Genomic DNA, 22,369 nt, shown 5'->3' with positions numbered 1-22,369 from the left:
CATTTTCATCAATACACTTCCAGACTATTTTACTTTCCCCCCCCCCCCCCTAATTAATGCCTTAGACAGTTTAATCTGAAAATTTCTGGTATGGTTCACCAGATTTCTTCCTTGTGTTCCACTCCATCTAGATCATGCATGCTTCACGAATTAGAAAATACTCCCCATTAGGATTACGAAACATACTAATTTTCCCCTAGATGTCCTGGCATCTAATGCTAACAGTTGAAAAGATGGCACTTGCCTATGGTCCGTCAATTGCTGAACAAGTCTTGATTACTTGCAGGTTTTCCATTACTGCTCCCTCAAGTACAGTCTCTCAGCCTGCCAGGGCATGCAGGACAGCCCTTCAAGAGGGGGTAAGAATTTGTAACTACTGCTTTTGTCCACTATGGATTTTTGAAGGCTTCCCCAGCTTTTTTCATGTCCTTATTGCATAGATCAACATCTTTTCAGGGAAACTTTTAAGTTTTGAAGGAACTACACATTCTTTTTCACAGTAATGTTGCCTCTCTTGAAATGAGAGGACAATTTCATACAAAATACAGTTGTTTGCTTCTATTATTTACAAACTTTCCCTGCTTGGCCTTCTGGCAGCTGCACTACACTCTTGACCTTCATCAGCACCAAACCTGACAGAATTCAGGAAGTGTTCTTGAACTGAAGTGCTCTTGGACAGTGTTCTTAAGCACACTGTGTGACTCCCGGGGATGTCCCGTGCACGGCTGAGAGTTGGACTCGATGATCCTTGTGGGTCCCTCCCAGCACAGGACATTCAGAGATGGTTCGGTGATCCTCTGTGCGCACGGAGGGCTGGAGGGTGGCAGGTCTGGGACACCCCGTGCGCCATCAGCGCCCGAAAGCCACGCTTCCCCCCATGGCGGCCCGGGTGGGGCTGCCCCGCGCCCGCCGCAGTCGGGGCGGCACAGTGCGCCTGCGCACTGGCAGGGGGGGCCAGCGCAGGGGAGGAGGGCGGGCCCCGGCCCTGTGTTTTGAACGGCGCGATGCGGGCGGCTCACTATTTGGCAGGAAGGTGAGGAGGCCTCTACCCTGGCGGCGGAGCTCGCGTAGGGAGAGGGGGATCCAAATGTGGCAGAGGCGAGCTGGAGGCAGCGGCGGCGGAGGGGGACAAGCGAGACGAGGGGAGCGGCCGTGCCCGCCGCCGCTGCTGCCGCCGCCGCAGAGAAGCTGAGCGGCCCGGCAGGGAGGGGCTGAGCGGCAGCCCTGGCACCCCCGGGCGCCCGCCCCGCCGGCAGGTGAGCGACCGGGGCGAGGGAGGGGACGGGGGCAGCGCAGCCCGTCGCGCCGCCCTTGGCCTGGCCCGGCCCAGTACCGGGCAGAGCCGGAGGGAGTCGCTGTGGGGGGACCGGCGCTCCCAGGCCGGCCGCGCCTCGCCTCCCTCGGGCCTCTCGCATCGTGGATCCCCCGCCCTCCCCGCCCGGAAGCCGCGGGCGGCATCGGGGCCGCGGAGGCTCCGGTCTGGAGGTGTCGTCTCTGTTCTCCCTTTCCCCGCAAGCTCCCTGGCTGCTTGGCAACACCCCCCCCCGCCCCCGCCCGCCCTTCCGGGCTCCGGGGCTCTGCCGCCCTCCCCCGGCACGGCCGCGCGCCGCATCCACCCGTAGGGGAACGGTGCCCTCCCCCTTTCCCCGCTGCGGAGCTATTGTGTGCGGGCGGGGGCCCGCCGAGGGGCTGCTGGCGGATAAGCCTTTCCCGGGGGAGGTGGAGGCGGGAAAGCGGGACGAGGGGGGCGTGAGGGCGGTGGGGGAGCCGGGGCCGCGGGAGACAGCGCCGGCGCGGTGTGTGCGCGCCCCGCTCGCTCTGCGCTGCTGCGATCCTTTGTCTGCGGTGCCGCTTTCCCCTCCTCCCTCGCTCCCTTCCTCCCTCCTCCCTTCCCTCTCCGTCCCTGCGTTCCCCTCTCTCTCCCAGGCTCCAAGCGCTGCTGCAGCTGCAGGTTTGTAAATACTGGACCAACACACACACACACACACAACATGGCTGACGCTCGCCCTGCTCTTCCACCAGGGTCTCCGCCTTCTCCCTCAGTCTCCGCTGCTTAGTCGCTCCTTCGTGTAGGCTTTTGTTTCTTCCCCCCTCCCCCTTCATCGCCCATCCAAAAAAAAAAAAAAAAAAAAAAAAATTGGAAAAACAATTCACCCTCCTTATTTGCACGCATGGCGGGATTTCAAGGGTAAGGATCCTCGTTTTGGAAGCTTTCTCCTTTCGTTTTGCTGTTTACAACAAAATGAAACCTAAAATCAGAGGTGATTTGGGAACCTGGCAAGGCCTGGGGCGAGGGAGGAAGGGAGGGAATGAAGGAGGGGGGGAACTGGGTGAGCCCCGCTGAGAGAGACTTGATTGGAATGTGCGTATCTTTTTCTGGTGTTGGGTGGGGGGCGGCTGATGCACCAAAGTGCTGGCAGAGATGAGAATACTGTGTTACACTTGGCAGAATGAGCTAGGGCCTTTTCTTTCGTTTCAGGACAATTCGGTTTAAGGGGTCAACGCTGGACAATCACATTAAAAAGATCTGAACTAGTTATGCCAGAATAGGCATTGTGTAGGTAAAACCCGTAAAATAGGCCTTTCGGCTTTTTTTGCGTTTCCTGTATCTCCTTGTTACTATCTTAAACAGCTTGCAAAACATGGAATACAAAACCGGAATTTACACTTGTCAGGTCTTCGAGTTGCTAGCTCTCTGTCACAAATTAATTTGCCCTTGTGATGACAATAGTACAAACGAAGCATTTCCTTTTTCCTAAAAGGAGTGATTTTTCAGATTTTTTAATTTTGGGTTTTTTTTTTGGTGGTTGTCTTTGCTTGTTTATTGGTTTGGCTTTTTGTAAAAAAGGCAAGGTAAATGAAGTTAAGTGAGTTCCCAAATGAAAACAAGACAGCATGCTTTTGACCTCTTTACTAGTGCAAGGCAAATGCTTAGTTCAGTACCCTCCACCTCAGTTATTCAGAGCACCCCCTTCTGGCTTTGATAAATATGGCTTATTTTTTTGCTGCTTGTGACGTAAAACCAAAACACTTGAAGGTAGTTTGAGCGTATCTAAAGTGATCTGCCATGAAACGGTTTTGTTTCTAGCTTGTAAATTAAGGGTGAATGTTGAAGGTGTTAAGACATGATGCTTTATATTTGCTTTCTAGACATGTTACTGTAATTCCAAGTGTTTAATTTTTCAAGGAGCATACTTGAAGATACGGTCTTTATTTATACACATGGATAGCCACAGTTTCTGAGCACTGCTCTTAAATAACAAATGTCCTAGCTATGTCGTCTTTTGTCTGCTTTGCTTTAGAAGCTTCTAGTGGAAAAGCATTGGAATGGCGCAGTCTTGCAGCTTTTACTGAGACAGAAATATGTGAATGAGATACTGTATATCAATACTTTTTTCTGCTCCTTTTTCCATCCCCATTAATAAGCATTGGTTAGCAAACATTGATTATGGAGAAAATAATATATAGAAAGAGTTTACTACAACATAAAGCTTAAAAGAAGTCAACCGAATTACAGTATCATTTTGGAATGTGTATCTACGTCATGGCTTCTGAGGCAACTGTTTTAATTCTAGATGGAAAAGGCAGAGCAAAAGTCTGTATCTTGATGCATCAGTAGATTCCTTCAGCAGAAAGGGGTTTTTTTTACATTTTCCAGTCTGAAGGCTATATTGCCTAAACTAGAATAGCTTTAACAGTTGTTGTTAATTTGTCATTCATTGTGATAACTACTGCGTTTTGAAATTGTGCTCACCTCCTAAAAATGTGAAATGCATTGAAGTATGCAGCTCCTCCCTCAGAATAGGCCTTGAGAACTTAAGCAAATTTTTAGGCTGAAGAGCAAAATAGAATAAAAATAAGCCATCCACAACACAGTTTAACTCTGTTACATTGCAGTTTTGTTTAGCTAGAGCTAAATTTTTTTTTCTGTAAAATATGTCTCTCTTTCATCATATTTGTGAAGTTTCTCATCTATAGCATCTTTACTTCACCTTGAATTGTATTCTTTTGTGTGACACTCAGAAGGTGTTTCTTCCTGTCTTGGTTGTGTTGATTTAGTCAAAAATCAGTATTGTGGGCCTTCAAATCCCAAAAGAAGCAGATGTAATTGAGTAACTTGCCAAATCTCTGCATCTTCACTTAGTGAAGACCCTCCAGTGTTTTTGCCATTGCGAGTTATGGCAGGCTGTATTCTACCAAATTAAAAACGTGAGACTAGTAAAACCTTCTTTTCAAAAATTGTTTGGCAAATGAGACTGAGGAAAAGGAGCACTGCAATAAATGCAGTCTCAGTGATCAGCTTGCTGGAAGAAATTAGAAAATTAGCTATTTTTCAAAGTAGGCATGCTTTTCAGTAGACCTTTAATCAAATAAATCATGACTCTCTGTAGTTCTAAATATTCATGAAATTACCAAGTAAAATACTGTCGTAAAAGTAAATAAACATTTAGTACATTCTTACTCAGTACTTTATATTTTTTCTGTCTGAGTATTCTTTCATCCTCTTCTTACCCAGCATCTTTCCTTGCTGTTGCCACACTGCACTCTTCGACATGTTCAGATCTGTAAACCAATAGCTGATAAGAGAGCTGTGTTAATGTAATGCATGATTTGCTTAATGTTTGACAAATGAAATATTTTTAGAAAGATTCTATTTACAGAAGCAAGACACCATTTTTTAACTTTTTTTTTTTTCCTTTACAAAGAATGAAGCCTGTTGCTGCAAACTTCTCATCATTCCACTTTCTTTTTCTTGTCTCCTTTCTTCTTTTTTTGACCTGGTAATAGAGCAATCAAACTTTGATTTCTTCATGGTGTGGCATGGTAGTATGTTTTCATAGGTGACTAAAACCAATTCAACAAACTGGTTTAGAAAACCATCTTTGAAAGCTGTTCCTTGAAGCTGAACCAAAAGAGAAAGCTCTTACAGAAAGTTGTTTCCTGTTGTGTGGTTAGATGGCTTGTTTCTCATGACAGGTGTTAAGAGAATTCTTTGGTTTGTTGTTTTTCTTGTGTTCCTTCTCTTACTGCTCTTCAGAGATTAGTGATTTTATGGTAGAAGACTGAATGCTGATCTTTCTTGACACTGGTTCTCATTATGAGTATCTCCTGTATATCAAGATGTGTCCCGTTTGCTCTCCAGATGCTATCTAGATGTCATTGTGCCACCTGCCTTAAAGGAATCTTATTTTGCTTTATGTAGACTTGCTTCCATTTGATGTGAATATATATTGAGGTCCTTAAAACAGTGCAGTTAACTAGTTTGTATTCAGCTATGAACAGTTGATTCTAGAGACAAAAGGACCTCATCACTCATTATTTCAACAATGGTGAAATAATTTAATTTGAACTGACTGCTTTCACCATGTGGAGGTGAAGTTAACTTTCTGTTATATAGTAAAATGTGAATTTGCTAATGACATGCAGAATTCAGGAGGTGAATGGATTTGGCTTTCAGTTGTGGAGGATGGTTCTACAAATCCAGGTTATATTTTTTAATTTATTTTCTGTAATATATGTAATGAAACTGCTGTAAATGTGTGATAAGTGAGGTCTTTAATGAGTGACTTGGAAATTTCACTATTGTAATGGTTCCACAAAATGAAATGTATAGAAATAGTAATGATTACCTGTGATGTCTACTAGCTGTAACTGTTACCTAATAACATTTTAATTTTTGCCAATATTGTGCCTTGGTTGAGATGTTCTTTAAATATTTTGATGAATTTTTACTCTTTTTGATAAGACTTAAAAATCTCTAAAACTTGATTAGCTCTCTGATTAGGTTAAGTTTGGGATTTTTTTTTTTTTTTGGTTGGTTGGTGGTTTTTTGTGTGATTTTTTTAATGTTATTGTGGAATGTTCCAATATAGTATTCAAGTTCTGCACTTACAAACACTGGTGAGAATAGGTGCTCATTTTAAAAGCAGTTCTGTGGATTCCAGTGATTTAGTAAATACTTGACTTTCACAGAAGGGGTGCTGAACTTAAGACCATCTGTTCCATGTGGTATTTTGAACAAGATGGAGCTCTATCAATTAGTTGCTACTTTGTAGTGTAGTAAGTTATTCTAACTGGTGTGTGCCATCGTGCTAAGGTCTGTAACGAGTCACCAACACAGAAAAAAACACTTCAAAAAAAACCCATAAACAACAGATCAAGCAAAACCCAACTGCCCGACTTCTTTTCCCATGAACTTCTTTCAATCCAGTTTAAATGTAAAAGAGAGCTTTGCTAGATTATGATTTCTTACCCTAGGTGGATAAGGACAGAAAGAGTATTTTGGTCAGTTTGATTTATTAAAATCAAGTAATTATGTGTTTCAGAACTGTTCCAGTTTTTTACTGGTTTAATGTTTAAGTTTCCTACATGGAAGTCATTGCTAGTTATTTAGAATCAAGGCAGCTCAAGTCCACTATATTATCTTGTGATTTTAGTTGAAATTTTTGAATAGGGAAATTTTCACTTTTCTAGATGTAATGTTTTGTGAGCTGAGTAGCACAAGAAAAAGCATGTTCTAGATTAGTTCTGCAGCAAAAATTCTGTAAAGTTTTGTTGATTAACTTTTCTGTATACCTTGACAAACACGACGTTTGCTGAAGTCTGGAGCTGTGCTTCAGGTTCTTTTAGTAAGCAAAGGTTAAGCACCTGCCATGGACTGGGAAGTATTATGTGTATTCTGCTGCATATCTGTAACTTACTTGTGGTTTTAATTGTGCACTTAAAAGTGTCTGCAGATTAGGCTGTCTTTCTTCTGTTTTCTAGGAATGATAAAAATTAGTAAAAATAATGTTTCAAATACAGAGTTTGTGTAACTCATAAAATTATACTTGGAAAAGAGTTGATTGATTCTGGACAATTGCTTGCCCATCATGTTTAATAACCACATATGGTCTAGACAAAGAGCTAAACATCACAGTGAAGCTAGAAGGGAGGCAAACAAGTTAGAGATCAATGTATTCCTTTCCCAGAGCATTCCAGTGCAGAGAGCTTTGTTGAATTGATGTAATGACTTTTTTCTTCAGAAATCCCCTTCAGAAGTTCTTTGTCTTGGTGAAAGATGGCCTACAAACCCATTAATTGGTTGTTTAGGTGTCCATGGAACTACAAATGAGGTATTGTGGTGCTGAGATTTTGTGAGATATGATAGGCCAAAATCTGTACTCTGACAAGTATGCCTTCAAAGGCGGCTTAACTATAGATTCTGACTTTCATGGGACTTAACAGAAATCTCTTCTTGAGTGGTTTTAGGGTTAAGGGATATGCAGACATTCAGTATACTTGGAAACCACAGATTGCTGCATATTCTTATGGTTCTTTGTTGATAGGCAGAGGAGCTAGCCTCTGGGTCATCTCTCCCTCCTGCAGCACAGAAATCTTCCATTTCCTGGAGTGCAGGAGTATGTCTTAGGAAATGCCTTCTGCATTTCCTTTTTGTCAGTAAAGCATACATACTGTTAGGTGCCAGGCAGAATACAAGAGGGCAAGCAGACTTTCCTGTCTGTTCAGCTTCAGGGGAAGTTTTGCTCCTGACTTTGGTTGTACCTATGTGTCTTAGTTTGAAAGACAGGTGTCTGCTAAGAAAGGCAGGAGCATCCCTTGGAATGCAAAATATGATGCCCTTCCTTCTGAATTATTATAACTCTGAATTTAAGGGGCTTTCAGGCAAAGATATGAGAAACGGAATAACTGTTCTTTACTCGTGTGTATAGCAAGGCAAACAAACAGCAGTGGCAGCGACAGCAAACGAGAGCAGAAATTCCCACTCTTGAAGCACTTTCCCCTCTGGTGCGGTTCCGGTCACGGCCGGCAGGGGCGCTGCTGGCTCCTGGTGGGGCAGGCGGGTGCGGTGGTGCCCCGCGCCTGCAGGGGCCGCTGTGCAGTCCGGCTGTCTGTCTCTGCTCAGACTATGGCGGGCTCAGCCGGCAGGAAGGGCTGGAGAAGGGGTTTACTTTAGGACCTCCCAGGGGCAGCCATCCTGGTGCCCCCCTCTGGATAGCAAAAGGAGCTGTAGAAGGGACATCGGAGCAGTGAGCTGGGAAGGTAGGGATCAGCAAAGTCCCAGAGTGGTGGATGAGATTTATCAGAAACTTCGCAGCTGCAGCTGGAGCCACGGGGCATTTTGGCTGTCTGGTGGTGCAGAGCTACAGTGTAGCGAAAACTCGGAGCAGTGCAGGAAAAAACCAAAATGGCGGGGGCGGGGAAGTGGCAGCCCGGCTCTAAGCAGGGTGGGGAAGAAGCAACCTGGGAGGGGAGAGCACTCCTGAGGCACCCCAGCAAATGGTTAAGTCCCTTTTTTAGTGAGGTTGGGCGTTAATAAGGTCTCAGTTCAGTGGCTCCTCTCACGAGCAGAGGCTCGCCCCACGGCAGAAGAAGCAGGACCGGGCTGTGCTCCAGCAGCGGCAGTGACTTCCCTCCCCCAAGCAGGAGCTCTGACCGTCCTCCTCCAAAGTTAAGTGCAAGAGAGCTAGGAGCTGCCCCAGCCCCTTCTCTTTGCAGCACGATTCTCATGGCATCTCTGCCCTTCCCAGAGTAGCCAGCTGGACCCCTCCCCTGAGCTGTGGGCACTTCTCTTGTCTCTCATAAGTACCCAGTCGTTACTATCTCCTAGCAACACATATGGGAGAAAATTCCCCGAGAGAAAGAAACAAAAGGAAGAATCTTAAACCCCAGCACTGTATTTACAGTGTTTATACCTGTGGCTTGTATGGAAAGAGATCAGACAGGTTAATGTTACTTCATGGGAATAGGGATATGTGGCTGTATTAACAGCGGATGAAAAGTACATTTTCAAATGCTGTAACCTTGACTAACCAGAAGTGAAATAGGCGTTGCATTACAGATAGTTTTAGGCTAGAAGCTTGAAGAAATGAATTTGCATGGATTTGTTTGAGGCAGCCTTTTTCTTTTGCTGTTAGGTATAATTTAATTGAAGAAGGAAGAGTAATGATGTGAATAAGCATCCCAGGTTTTGGTTGTACTTAAGCCTCTAATCACATTTCTGGGAGAGTTTGTGTTTGGGTGAGGGTGGCGCAATATGGCACTGGCATGAGCAAAAAGGACAGAGGTGTGGCTGTTGTAGTGTGTGCTTTGATTATCTCCAGGACAGACTCCTAGAAAGTCTCACCTGATTTTATGGGGAAGGATATCCTGCTTCCTGGGATCCTCTTTGCTGGAAGATACCTCACTTTTTCTCTTCTTCAGTTTCTGTATTTCCCCTTCTCTGCTGCCCAGTTGAGTAGACTCAACTTTGTTTCAAGGACCACAGGACAATTTAGTCTTCCTTACAAATAAGTATGTGCATTTTCAAAAGGGAAGAAGGATTTGTGATTTTTGGGAGGATTGTTGTTATATAATACCTAGGTTGATGCACAATCTCAGGAAATACACTTAAGTGATTATTGGTGAATCTAGTTCAGATCAGATATAAAACTTTACAAAGAGAAAATGAGATTATAAAGCAAAAGAAGAGACCTCCTTTATCTGTTGCTGTTGCTAGAAGTTCTACCTCCAGGTTCTATCATAATTAATTTACTTTGTCATTTGTTTCTATTTATGCTGCATGCACAGTGGAGTAATTTCAGAGCAGCAGTTGTTTTGAGTACAAAAATACCACTGAAGTTGAAGAAAGGAAGGCAGGTTTACTGTGGGTCAGACACAGTATGGTAACAAACAAGTAATTCCAAGGTGATTGTCATTCTGGAAACATTAGCTTCCTTCTTCCCATCATTTTGTTACCTGTCTGCAACTAGAGAATGAGGACAGCATAGTGTTTTAAGTCAGCTATACTCAAATGCATGCAGATGTTGTCTTAAAAGTTCATTTTTTCACAGTCCAGTAACTTCCCAGAGTAGCTTGGAATAGTTTGTCATCTGCTTAAATACTTCACATCTGCTAATTAGTTTCCTGAGTATGTGGATACCATCATCAGAAGTAATATTTTGTAATACCATAAAATCAGAAGTAATATTTTGTTCATTTTTCTTCTCTGCTTTTTAAGAAATACTAGTGTTACAAGGATTGGTGTGTTCCGATGTCTTTGCTGCTTTTATGGAGGGTCACTGATTTCACAGTTGAACTTATCTCTCTGTGGTCTTGCTCCTTACCAACACTCACACACACATGCACACATACACACTTATGCAGGATGTGTTGTGTTTTTTTCACCAAAAGTGTGAAAGAATAGTACTCAAGCAAAGAAGATACCATGGTACATCACAATGCTGATGGTTCTCATCTTAGAGAAGAGTGTATGATTGGTGGTTTAATGAGGTACCATTGTCTTTGATGATGAATCCAGTTCTGACTGAAGTATTTAAATTAATAATGCAAATATCTGATATAAATTTTCTACAGCTAATTTATCTTCTTTTAAAGTAACTTTTTGTTCTTTCACTGTCCCTTCAGACTTAGAGAAACCAGTGTAGTTCGCTGCAATTAGAGCTCATATAATGGAATGCTGAATTTTGTTTTCAGTGACTTGCTGTTATGCAGATTGCAACTTTGACATCTATGGCAGCTATTCACCATTTAAATGTGATAATCTCTTTGGGCCAAGATTTTTAGACAGTGAGTGAATATTCTGCAGTTGATCTGGAAAAACTAACATCTCATTTTTCATTAGTAGCCATGGCAAGAGACTGCCATGCTTAACAGCAAGTGTTTTCACTTAAGTGGTTTATGATTCCACTGTAGACTGTTACACGGATGCATTTGAGAACTGATTTAATATAAGCTAAAATGGCTGAATGTGAAGAAAATAGGTAAAACAAATTCAGTTTAAGACTGGTTGCTCAGCTTTTTCAAACTGTAGATTAAAGCCAAGAGATAATTTTCTCTGAATATTTTTTTTCCGTTTTGTTTTTTTGGGGTTTTTTCCCCTGGTCATTGTAAAGATAGGTTGAAAAATGCTATTGATTGGAATTGTTTAACTACGTAAGTTTTTTGTAAAACTAGCTGTGTAATGAGAAATTTTCCTGTGCTTGGACTATGTGTTTAGTATATACTTACCAGTATGATCATGCTTCAGTTTGCAGAAATGGTATTGTTTGCTCCTTCATTGCAGTAATTCATAAAAAATGCGACCATTTTCTTCTGACTAGAAGAGGCCAAAGTTTATCAGTACTTTCACTCTAATTCCTCTTCCTGCTGTCAGCTGATTTAAGAAACAACTACATTTTTATTAGACTTGGGGAAATCAGTGTTTGTGTCCAGTGGAAATCCAAGTTAATAGCTGATTTATTTAAAACTGTCTGTTATGAGTGTAGCTGCTGTGATGTTGGTTATGGGAGAAATTCAGATACGTGTGTCTCAAATCTTTGACTAAATGATCTTGTGGCTAATCTTGTCATGGTTTCGGTTGTATAGAAAGCTAATGTAGGTAACAATTTTCTGACCTTATCCCTTTTCAGTATTTTTCAGTTCCGGTTTTTTTTTCTTTTTAAGTGCTGAATTACTACTTACATGTCGGTATCCTCACTGGTTACTTAGGTTGGGGTTCTAGTCAATGCTGTGAATAATACCTTGTCCTTACAAGAATCTTGAGTGTTTATGCGCTTTGTTTGCATTAAAAGTTGATAGGTGGTTATTGTGTTGCACATGTATTTTTTTTTTACAAGTATTTGTGTCACAAATTCTTACATTTAGTTTAGGATTTGTCTTTTATTATGCCTAGATTTGATTTAGTTTTGCAGTGGCATCTTCTTAGGATACTCAAACACATCAAAGACTAATTTGGTACTTATGATGCACAGACTAAAAAACTTGCAAATAGTCCATCTAACGGAGATCACCCCCCTGCCCCTAAAAACTATATGCTGCTTGTATTCCCTCCATGTTTGAAGGTGTCCGTAGCAGCAGTGCTAGCCTGCATTGTGGAGAAGTGGTTGTGATGTACTTAAAATGACACTTAGAAAGATCAGCCAGCCTTCTCAAGGGTTGTAAACGCAGGAGTTTGATTTGCCATGATTACTCAACCTAACAGACTTATAAGTACACTAACTTACCACTCTTTTACTTTGTAACAGAGGGGTAGTTACGTTTGCTCTAGGCTTGCTGTTCCAGAATGTTGGAGCAATCCTTCTCTGACTAGTACAATAGAAATTAAACCTAGTCTTCTGACAAAGGCCAACTGAAGTATGCTCCTTGAAGAGACAAGAGCAGAGAACACTGAAGTGCCTTACTTTTCTAAATAGACATTTTCCTCCACGGTTTCCAGAGACCTGTTATAAATGTTTCCAAACCAAATTCAGTACACTTGCTTAGAGTTGTAATAAATTATTTGGGTCACTTCTGTATGTAAGAGCATTACTAAGAACAAAATAATTGCATTGTAAAACTTAAAGTTCACTTGCATTCACCATAGGGTGGTAACAAGCAAATGATTGTGCAGTGTTGCTGTAGTATCCTGGGCAGCTGTTACTTTTGTGCATGGGTTTTTGATCTTTATTTGAGGGAGGGGAGGATAGTTGCCTACCAGGAAAGAAAGTTATAGATCCACAGAGTGGTCTGGTTTGGATTGGATCTTAAAGATCACCTTGGAGTCCTCTGCCATGAACAGTACGCCTTCCACTAGACCAGGATGCTCAATGGCTTATTGAAGCAGACTTCACATTTCCAGAGAGGAGGCATCCACAGCTTCTCTGAGCAGCCTGCTCCAGTGCCTCACCATCTCCACAGTAAAGAATTTCTTCCCGATACCTAAACCTATTCTTTCTTACTCTGAAGCCACTCCCTCATGTCCTGTTGCTGCTTGCCTTGATAAAAAGTCTTTCTCCAGCCTTCTTATAGGTCCTCTTCAGGTTCTGAAAGGCTGCCATAAAGTTACCCTTCTCTTTCCAGGTGGAGCAACCCCACCTCTCAACCTGATCTTGTAGAGATGTGTTCCAGCCCTGTGATCATCAGCTGAAAAGCTAACCCAGTTTGTATTTGCCACAATGCAAAAGTGTGCTGCTTTGGATGGTTCCACAAGCCTGTGACAACTTCTTGTTGTGCCGTTGGTGCAGGTTCTTGCCTTGTGGTTAAATGCAAAGTTATTTGCAGTACACAATTTGCAATGAACAATTAGGAGTGGGATAAAATTTATGTTTGGATAAAGTGATGTAAGGGAGGTTATACTTTTGAATAAGTACTAGATAGAACTCTTCTTTATATTTTTTTAAAGCCTTATCTTGTAAGATTACTTCAAGCATGGAGGACCATGTAGGTATCAAATGATCAGGCTGTAGTTTAGAACATACACAAGGTTAAATCAGCAAGTATTTTTGCACTGCCTGTAAGAGGATGCTGTAGAAAGCAATCATTCTACTTGGTATATTGTGCAAAGTGTAGCAGTATAGTGAAAAGAAATATTACCTTTATGTTACTAAGTATATTGTATGTACTGTTTTTAAAGCTGTTCAGCTAAACTTTGGTAGCTGATGATGATTCCATAGTAGAAGGACAGAATAGTACTGAAACTGAACCCTGTGTTCTGTTAGCATAGGCAAGTAATTCAGTAATAAAAGAGGAAGTGCTTGTCCATGCTGCTTGAGAGAAGAGTAGACAAGAGCTATAAGAAAAGTCTTCTAAATTGTGTTATGTGTGTCTTTATTTTTCTTGTACTAAAGTGTGCATAATGTTGCAGTAGCGGGAATTTTTTTTTTCAAAATTAGTTTTGCTCTGGCATCTGTATGTATAGGAAAGCAGATACATTTGTTCTTAGCCATTAGAAAGAAAATAGACTAGAAATTTATTTACAAACCACTGCATGATTTAGTGTGGAACTTGAAAGTTTATGTTGACAAGCATATTTAGTTTGTTGGGGGTTTTTTTTGTTTGTTTGTTTTTTTTAATTAGCTTCATTCCTAGTCAGTAGAACAGCCAAAATGTGTGTGTGTTTAATACCAGATTTGTGAATTTTTTTTTTGCATTTTTGTGTTTAATTTTTGGAATTTATTTTTTTAATCAAGAGACAAGTAAGGAATTCTTCAAAGGGCAAACTTATGTCAAAATGTCAGTGAGTCCTTACCCAAATATTTAATCTGGTTGTAATATTGCCTATGTGGGAAGCAGATCAAATGGGAAATTATTACATTTTAATCAGTTTAATTTAGTGAAATGCTCTACTTTTGCACAGCTTCATTGTTGATATCTTGTAAAAAGCCAGACTAAGCCTACAAGGTTTTCTGAAATTAATTTCTGCAGAACTTTTCTTTATTTTCTGGGGTATTTATTTATGAATGCTTAAAGTGGCAGTCCTCCATTTTTCTCCTTTACCCTGAAAGTTTGTGTGAAATTTCACAAACATAATGCTATTTAGAGTGAGAGTAAACTTAAAAACTGGAGTTAATTGAGCTTTTTTTAAATTTTGTTTTTTCATTCTGGATATGGCATGCATATGTTATTTTCTACTTTCTTTTGCCTCATTAATCTCATTTTTCTTTAATTTATCACTGGTTTTGTCAGTGGGTCAGTTTTGTTTTTTTTTTTTCACCTGTGCATGTTGATAACTAGCAGTTCCTTTTCAGGCAAAATCCTATGCCTATTTTAATTGCAATCAGCAGCTGATGTCTGACTTAATGACTATGTAGTGTTAAAACTGATTCTTACTTGTAATCAACCCATGTGGCTTGAGGTTTGGCGCTTAAAAATCAGTGCTTTTTGGACGCAAACTTAATATAATAATAACCACTGATGTATGATGCCTTTAGGAATGGCATTGTATAGAGGTTTTCTGTTCCTTTTTCTGAAAAATTTTAGAACCATATAGAGCAACACATAAATAAAATTAATAAAGTTTTGATCACAGGTTCCCAAACTTTCCAATTGATGTAAAGGCCCAGACAATGGAAGAAGCCATGATCTGTGAACTATTGAGCTGGGCCAGCTGAGATGATCATCTCTTGCAGGTGCAACTGTCTGTTCTTTATGGGAAAACTAAGAACTTGTGAAACCTCTGGACAGAGGTGGACTAATTCCCATAACAATACTAGGCTAGATGTTCCATTAGTTTCACTATTGCATTTTTTATGGAAAAAATAGATAAAGCATGATTAAAGTACACCTTTCTTCTTTTCATTCCCTTTGTCCTTCTTTGTGCATTTTTAAAATTCCAGAGGTAGAAAGACCAGCTAGTCTTTGGTTTGTTTATTTGGTAGGAGAAGGGGATGATAGCATGACTATGTACTTCTGCATTTCCGGTACTGTTGAAAAATCAGTGTGTCGTGTACACACAGGTGTTACAGATGCTAAGCAAGTTCCTGAGTTCAGAGAACTGTTAAAAACTTGCTGCTTGTGCTCTACATGAAGCTAAGTATAAATGTGGTTTTTATGTCGCTTTCACTCTAGTGACTTCTACTCCTGATAGTTAAATAAGAGTGCAAGTCGAAAGAGTCTGCAGCTGTGGACAATTAAATAGTCACAAGTTTTACTGAAGCGTAGTATGTCTGATGATTTACAGAATTTTCTACCAAAGGATGATCTTCCCAGCAGAACTATCTGCCACTAATGTGTTGGAATGACAAAAATTTGTCTATAATTGTCTAAAGGGGATTTCTCATCTTATATGATGCTAATGTAAGCTCAGTATAACTGGTGTTCTTTTAGTGCATTTTAGGAAACAGATTAAAAAAAGCTATAGTGAATTGTCCCCCATCTTGGATTGTTTTGCTTATTAGAAATAACAAGGCACATTTTGCTGCTGATTGCCTGAGGGTTGAGAGGTGTCCACTCTATCATTGCTATTAAAATTTGTGAAGGCAAAATGGAGAAGTCGGTGTTGTTGAAGGTCATTACGTTAATTTTTCTGTGTTGATGAAGAAGGTATTGAGGTATACTTGTAAAATGTCGTGAGTTTATAGATGCTTGTGTATACCTGGCCTTGAACACTTTCAATGATAGAGCATCCACAACTTTTCTGAGCAACCTGTTCCAGTGCCGCACCACCTGCGCAGTAAAGAATTTCTTCCTGATACCTAGTCTAAACCTATTCTCTCTGCCTTTGAAGCCACTCGCTTGTGTCCTGTTGCCTTGATAAAAAGTCTTTCTCCAGCCTTCTTATAGGTCCTCTTCAGGTACTGAAAGGCTGCTGTAATGTTGCCCCAAAGCCTTTTCTTTCCAGGCAGGACAACCCCACCTCTCTCAGCCTGACCTTGCAGATTAGTGGCCCTCTTTGGGACTTCTTCCAACAGGTCATGTCTGTCTTTTTGTCTCTGCTGAGCGACAGAGATCTGGATGCAGTATTCCAGGTGCATACCATGCAGGTGGTATTACCTCTCTGGTCTACTCATGAGTGAGCTAGAGGGGTAATACCATCTTCCCAGACTTGCTGGTCATGCTTTTGATGCCGCCCAGGATGTGATTGGTTTTCTCGACTGCAGACACACATTACTGAGTCATACTGATCTGCATTTCATCCACCAACACCCCCAAGTCTTTCTCTCTGTAGCTGCTCTTCAGCTGATTGTCTGCCCAATGTCTGTATTCATGCTTGGGATTGCCTCAGCCCAAGTACAGCACCTTGCACTTGGCCCTCTTGAGCTTCATGAGTTTCCCACAGACCCAACTCTTAAGCCTCTCCTGGTCCCTCTGGATGGCAGCACTTCTCTTCAGTATGTGGACTGCCCCACACGGTGTGGTGTCCTCAGCAGTTTTGATGAGGGTGCATTTGATCCCACTGGCTGTGTTGCTGACAAAGATGATGAACAATTCAGATCTCAGTACTAACCCCTGAGGACACCACTTGTCACTGCTCTCCTGTTGGATATTGAGCTGTTGACTGCAACCTTTTTGGGTGCAGCCCTCCAGCCAATTTTTTACTCATTAAGTTGTCTGATCTGTCAAATAATGTCTCTTGAGTTTAGAGACAAGGGTGTTTTGCACAACAGTATCTTAATACTTCACGGAAGTCCAGGTAGATGATGTTAGTCACTCTTCCTTCTTCCACCAACACTGTAGAAGGCCACCAGATTTGTCAGTCATGATTTTGCCCTTGGTTGTTGTCTGGTGTTGAAGTGTAAATGATCCTCTACTATAACCCAGAAAAGCCAGTATAATGTTTTTCTTCAACCATCAGTGAAGATGCTGAAGAGAATTAACATTATGAAGTGATACATTCATCATGGTGTAATAAATTTATCTTGCTTTGAGGGCCAGGATTATTTTCCTGTATGGGGTCACTGGACTACCTGCACATTAGTAGAACTAAGTGTTAAGGCTTGTGTTGTGGTTAAATACAGCTGGGAACTAAGCCCCATGCAGCCACTTGCTCACTCCCACACCACAGGAGAGAATTGGAAGGGTAAAAAACAGAAAACTTACGAGTTGAGAGAAAGGCAGTTTTCTAGAGAAAGCAAAAGCCATGCAAACAAGCAAAGCAAAACAAGGAATTAATTACTGTTTCTGATGGGTGTTCAGCCTTCCCCAGGAGAGCAGGGTCATCATAGTGGTTACTTGGGAAGACAAATGACATCACTCAAATGTCCCCCAACCCTTCCTTCTTCCCTCCACCTTTACATCCTGAGCATGATGTCACAGGACATCACAGAACATAATTTTGGTCAGTTCAGGTCACCTGTCCTGGCTGTGTTCCATCCCAGCCTCCCATGTGCTGCCCAGTTTCCTCAACAACATGGCAGTACAAAAAGCATAAAAGGCCTTAGCTTTTATGTCTGCTCAACAGTAACAAAAACCATTGCTGTGTTATCAACCCTGTGTTCTGTGGAAATCCAAAACACAGCCCCATACCAGCCAGAAAATTAACTCTACCTCAGCCAAACCTAGCACAGGATGTAACAGAGGAAATAAAATTCACCAGCTTGTCAGGGAAGTTGTAACTTAATAGCAAGTGCCCTGGGAAGTTAAAGGAAGAGAAGTCAGGTTTCTTTTCAGCCAAATCTTTCTAAATCTTTCTCTTAGAGCAGGGACATCTGCTAAATCTTCAGATCTTAACAATACAGAAAAATAGCAGGAAGATGCTAAGTTGCTGGAAAACTGGGCTAAATGTTCAGTGCCTTATTCAGAGCTGGAATATTTGGCCTTTCAAATGATACTGAAAATGCCTGAAGCATTTCTAATATCAGTAGATTTTATTGTACATGCTTTACAGAGTAGAAAAAGTCTTGGTTTAACTGTGATAAAAGATACTCTTGGAAATAAAAAACCTAAGAATGACAACTGCTTCTGCTCTGAAAACCTTAGCTGCAAAAAACAGCCAAGAAACTCCTGTGTAGTTAGTCGTAGTATAGATATGTGACTGTATTTCAGTACAGCAGTGAGTAGTAAGCAAGTCAGAAAGAAGAATTTTATATGATTGCTTCCTCTAAAAGGGAAACTATTGCCTGTGTACATAGGAAAGGAATGGATCTCCTGTAGATCTAAAGCTCATAATCCTCTTTAGTTACTCTGCTGGTAAAATAACTTCATACTCTCTATCTAGAAGTGTTTGTTCTCACTAATTCTGTGTAGCTTCAGACTGTCTCTTGCTTAATGTATGCAAAGTGTATAATTTTTGACATGTGGTAATTGCATGTTGGGGTCAGCTATAGTAGATAAGTTTCTCTGAACTTGGAGTTTTTCTGCCTTTCAAAGCCATCAAACAAAGAGATCACTTGAATTAACCAGTGTGCATTTCTTTCTCTTGCTGTGCACTGCATGGATGCCTGTGGTTGCATTACATTTTAACCAGTATTAGTTTAATTAGTTTTATTCCTGATAGATGATGACTGCAAGGAAATTTGAAAAATTCTTCTAAGTCCTGTACTGCCTAGTTTGTTCTGAAAGTTGCGAGTAGTAAGATAAGATCAAATGTGTAATCAGTTGAGTTTTAAGTACAGTAATGGAAAATACTGTTTTCATATAAAGTACAAAAGCAATAAAACAGCTTAAGTGATACTTCAAATAATATTTTTAAAACACTTTCTCTTTCAGATTTCAAGGAATTGCAGTGTATGGGCCTGTGTGTGCCCTGCATGTTGCTGTTGACTGGCTAAAAATTTTGAATACATAAGTGAAAATGATGTATGACATTACTTGACAGATAACAGTTTTCTGACAAATGGGTTTGATTCAGTACTTTGCTATGACGCATGTTTGTGAACTAAGCTACAAATGTTTTTGGAAGTATGGTTACAGGCTGCCCAGGGAATTGTGAAAGAACTGACTGGATGTAGCACTGCTGTAAGTCAGAGGACAGTTAATTTTGGAGGTCTTTTCTGACCTTAATGATTCTGTGTGGTTTTTTCTTTATTCCCTGATGAACTGAGTATTTGCTATAGTTCTTCTATTAATTTGGATGGCCTAACTAAATACAAATCAGACATTCTTGGGTGAAAGGCAGAAAGGGTTCATTTGTTCTATGACTGCATAGTGGAGCATCAGTCTACTAACAAAATGGTGAAAAGAGCAGTGTGTAGCTGTTCAGAACATGGTATAAATTGAGGGATTAAAATTGCTTCCTTTTATTGCATTTTGAACTAGTAAGATGAGTGTATTTGGGAAGTGCTTCTAAGCAGGCATTTAAGAATTCTGTGGTACTGCTTATTTGCAGTTCATTTTGACTGCTTGTAGTTGTCATTAGTACTTTTTAGTCTGGATGTGTGCCTCAAAGTTTTTAAAGAAAATTTATAATGAAACTTCAGTCAAAATTTCTTAAGTTTCTTTATGATGATATAGTTAGGAAAAACTGGGGTTTTTTTCTTCAGAAAGAAACAGTATTGTTCTTGATTAAGTGTGTCAAACTTTGTATCAAAGATGTGAAATTGATGAGTATAAAGGATATATCTTTGTTAAGGGTGTAGATTTTTATAAGTGGAAAAAAAACCAAAAACTAGTGAACTGCTAATGGATCACTTCAACTCAAAGAAATAAGCATTGAACAATTTTTGTTTATGGTACTTAACCAAAGACCTGCTGTAACAGAGCTTGCTAAATCCCCATGTTTTGTACGCAGGATTGTGTCAGCTGGATAGGATTGCAACTGTAATTTGTAGTGTTACTTGATGCACTGCTGAAGGCAGCCCCTGAGACTTTCTTGGTTTGTGTTCTGTGATCTGCTTTATGCTTTTTTAATAGTTCTGATGTTGACTGAAATATAGGGTTTTTCAGAGGTGATAGCTATGAGTTTTATTTGTGACAAATAGCCCTCAGTGAGAAACCAGAAGCCACGGAGAAGTGTGTAGTGTTAGCTTTGGTTGATTTTGCAAACAGCCTAGGATAGAAAAAAATGCTGCAGGAATCCCAAGGTTATTGGTATGAGGAGCTATGTAAAAAAAGTTGAGCAACTCATTGAACTGGTCATGGTCAAATGACTGAAGGACTTTTTCTGTGAAGCTATGGTAGAATGGCCTAAATCAAGAAAGACCAAGGCTGACGACAGGGAGAGGGATAAAGAGAGAATGTAAGGCAGTGGTTGACGAGTAAGGTGTTTTAAAAGAAGTAAGAGAATTCTTGGCTTACCTTAGTTCAATATTTCATAGTGGCAGATAGCTTTAGAAACTGTAGAGTGAGAAGTGGTTTTGAAAGGTAAAGAGACCCTGCCAGTCTGGAAGGGCAACCAATGTATGTGGGCAAATGTGGGCAGCCAGGCAAATCTGCATGCTGCTGGTGGCACAGACTTGTTAACCCGATACCCTTGATAAGCATTTGAATGTGCGTTTGTGGTATCACTAGCGACTACTGTTGTGTGCCTCTTGAGGCTTACCTCATCTCTTAAATGGTCGTTATGCATGTACTTGAAATGTTGTGAGTGTGAGAGGAGCAGAGCTCAAATGAACATGGAAATAATGAACTGTGCTTTCATAAAGAAAGCTATGCAATTATAATGAAGCAAGTGTAAGGGTTGCTCAACTTTGCCTTTAATACTTGTTGAACTAAATGGCGATGCATCACAGCAAGTTCAAAAGATCCTACTAGGAAAGTGCTAATACTGATTTACATGATTTGGGGAAACAGAAAAATTTCCTTGAGCTCTATAGAAAAAGTCTTTAAAAATGTAGAAGTAATTTAGAAGCCTTCTTTAACTTATCAGCTAGGGGTCTGTAGGCAAAAGCTTGAGCTTTGCTGTTTATAGGGATTTGATCTCTGAATTGTATTTTTCTCAAATGTAATCTTTAGATCAGATTCAGGTATTTTAGATTGTTTTTAGGATACACTGTATGGTATACTGCTGCTTTGTTTTGTGTTTAGTTTTTTATTCTTTGAGCAGTTTTTTTATTGCTCTGAAATCTAAAATCAAAACATTGCTATCTTGGAGTTTCAACAGCTTGGGCAACAGCAGTTCCTGTTTCAGATCTGATGTTTGATTGTGGGCTGTGTTTTATTTATGGTGCTCTTAGCACAGAGTGTGCTGAAATAAGATTGGGGAAAACTGTCTCATAGTTTTAACATACTCGTTGTGAGATCTTTATGTGTTATTTGATGAAAAACATGCTATTGGGCTTCTACTTCCATTTAGCAGCCTTTATTTTCTTAAAAGAATCCGAAGTCACGACTTTAGGTAATTTTTAATGTAAAAAGTGATTCTGATATAACCCAAATGTAAGGACTTAAAGAGCACAATTGCCTGTCTGGCCTCAGAAGGAACTTACTGTAAGATAAACTTGGACAGCAGCAACTTGAGATAGCAGAAAACGGGGGAAGTTGCGACAGGAAGATGCTAATTCTAGGCCTGGAGGAGTCAAAACCTTTTTAGTTCATTCTGGTTAATGCATCCAAAGATTTCTGCTGTAGCAAAGTGTGTGAAAGGAGGCAACTGCTCATAGAGTTATCATCGGTCAAACACAGATCTCAAGGGAGTATGCTGCCATGAATATGTGCAACTTCAACATTAGACTTCTGGAGGAGAGATAACTTTGGCCTGTTAGGAGACCTATGCAGAGAGTTCCTTGGGAAGTAGCCCTTAAAAACAAAGGAGTCCAGGAAAGGTAGGCATGCTTTAAAACAGAGATCTTGAGGGCATAGGAACAGACTGTCCCTGTGTTCCAAAAGACAAATCAATGAGGCAGATGTCCAGCCTGGATGGGCAACGAGGTTTTGAAGGAACTTGGGAATAAAAAGAGGATGTATCATCTTTGGAAGGAGGGTCAAGTTTCTCAGGAAGTATTTAAGGGGCTTGCTAGGGCATGTAGGAAAAAAATTAGGCAGGCCAAAGCTAATTTTGAACTTAATTTGGCAACTTTTGTGAAAGATAATAAAAAATGTTTGTACAAATATATTAATGGTAAAAGGAAGGGTAAGACCAACGTTTTTTCTCTATTGGATGCAGAAGGGAAGAACTTTGTAACTTCAGATGAGGAGAAGGTAGAGGTGCTTAATACCTTCTTTGCCTTGGTCTTTAAGTGGGGGTTGGTCTCTTTATCCAGACAGCAGCTGACAGAACCAGAGGACGCAGTCT

The 22,369-nt window shown here is 40.7% G+C and overlaps 1 protein-coding gene across 4 annotated transcripts in view; it reads left to right on the top strand.

Annotated features, from left to right (window-relative positions):
• Window positions 1-957: 957 nt before the first annotated feature.
• Window positions 958-22,369, top strand: part of SPIN1 (spindlin 1) — a 61,366-nt gene continuing 39,954 nt past the window's right edge. Inside the window, exon 1 of one of the 4 annotated variants that reach the window (XM_041398454.1) lies at window positions 958-1,033. The gene's annotated coding sequence lies outside the window, so the exon portion shown is untranslated. Of the gene's footprint in view, window positions 1,257-1,357; window positions 1,486-2,064; window positions 2,189-22,369 lie in introns of those variants that run through there. The other 3 variants (XM_041398453.1, XM_041398456.1, XM_041398455.1) reach the window with 3 other exon arrangements.

Source organism: Onychostruthus taczanowskii, unplaced genomic scaffold (genome assembly GCF_017590055.1).
Source record: "Onychostruthus taczanowskii isolate IOZ18803 unplaced genomic scaffold, ASM1759005v1 scaffold149, whole genome shotgun sequence".
NCBI lineage: Eukaryota > Metazoa > Chordata > Aves > Passeriformes > Passeridae > Onychostruthus > Onychostruthus taczanowskii.
This window is presented reverse-complemented; position numbering and strand designations above follow the sequence as displayed.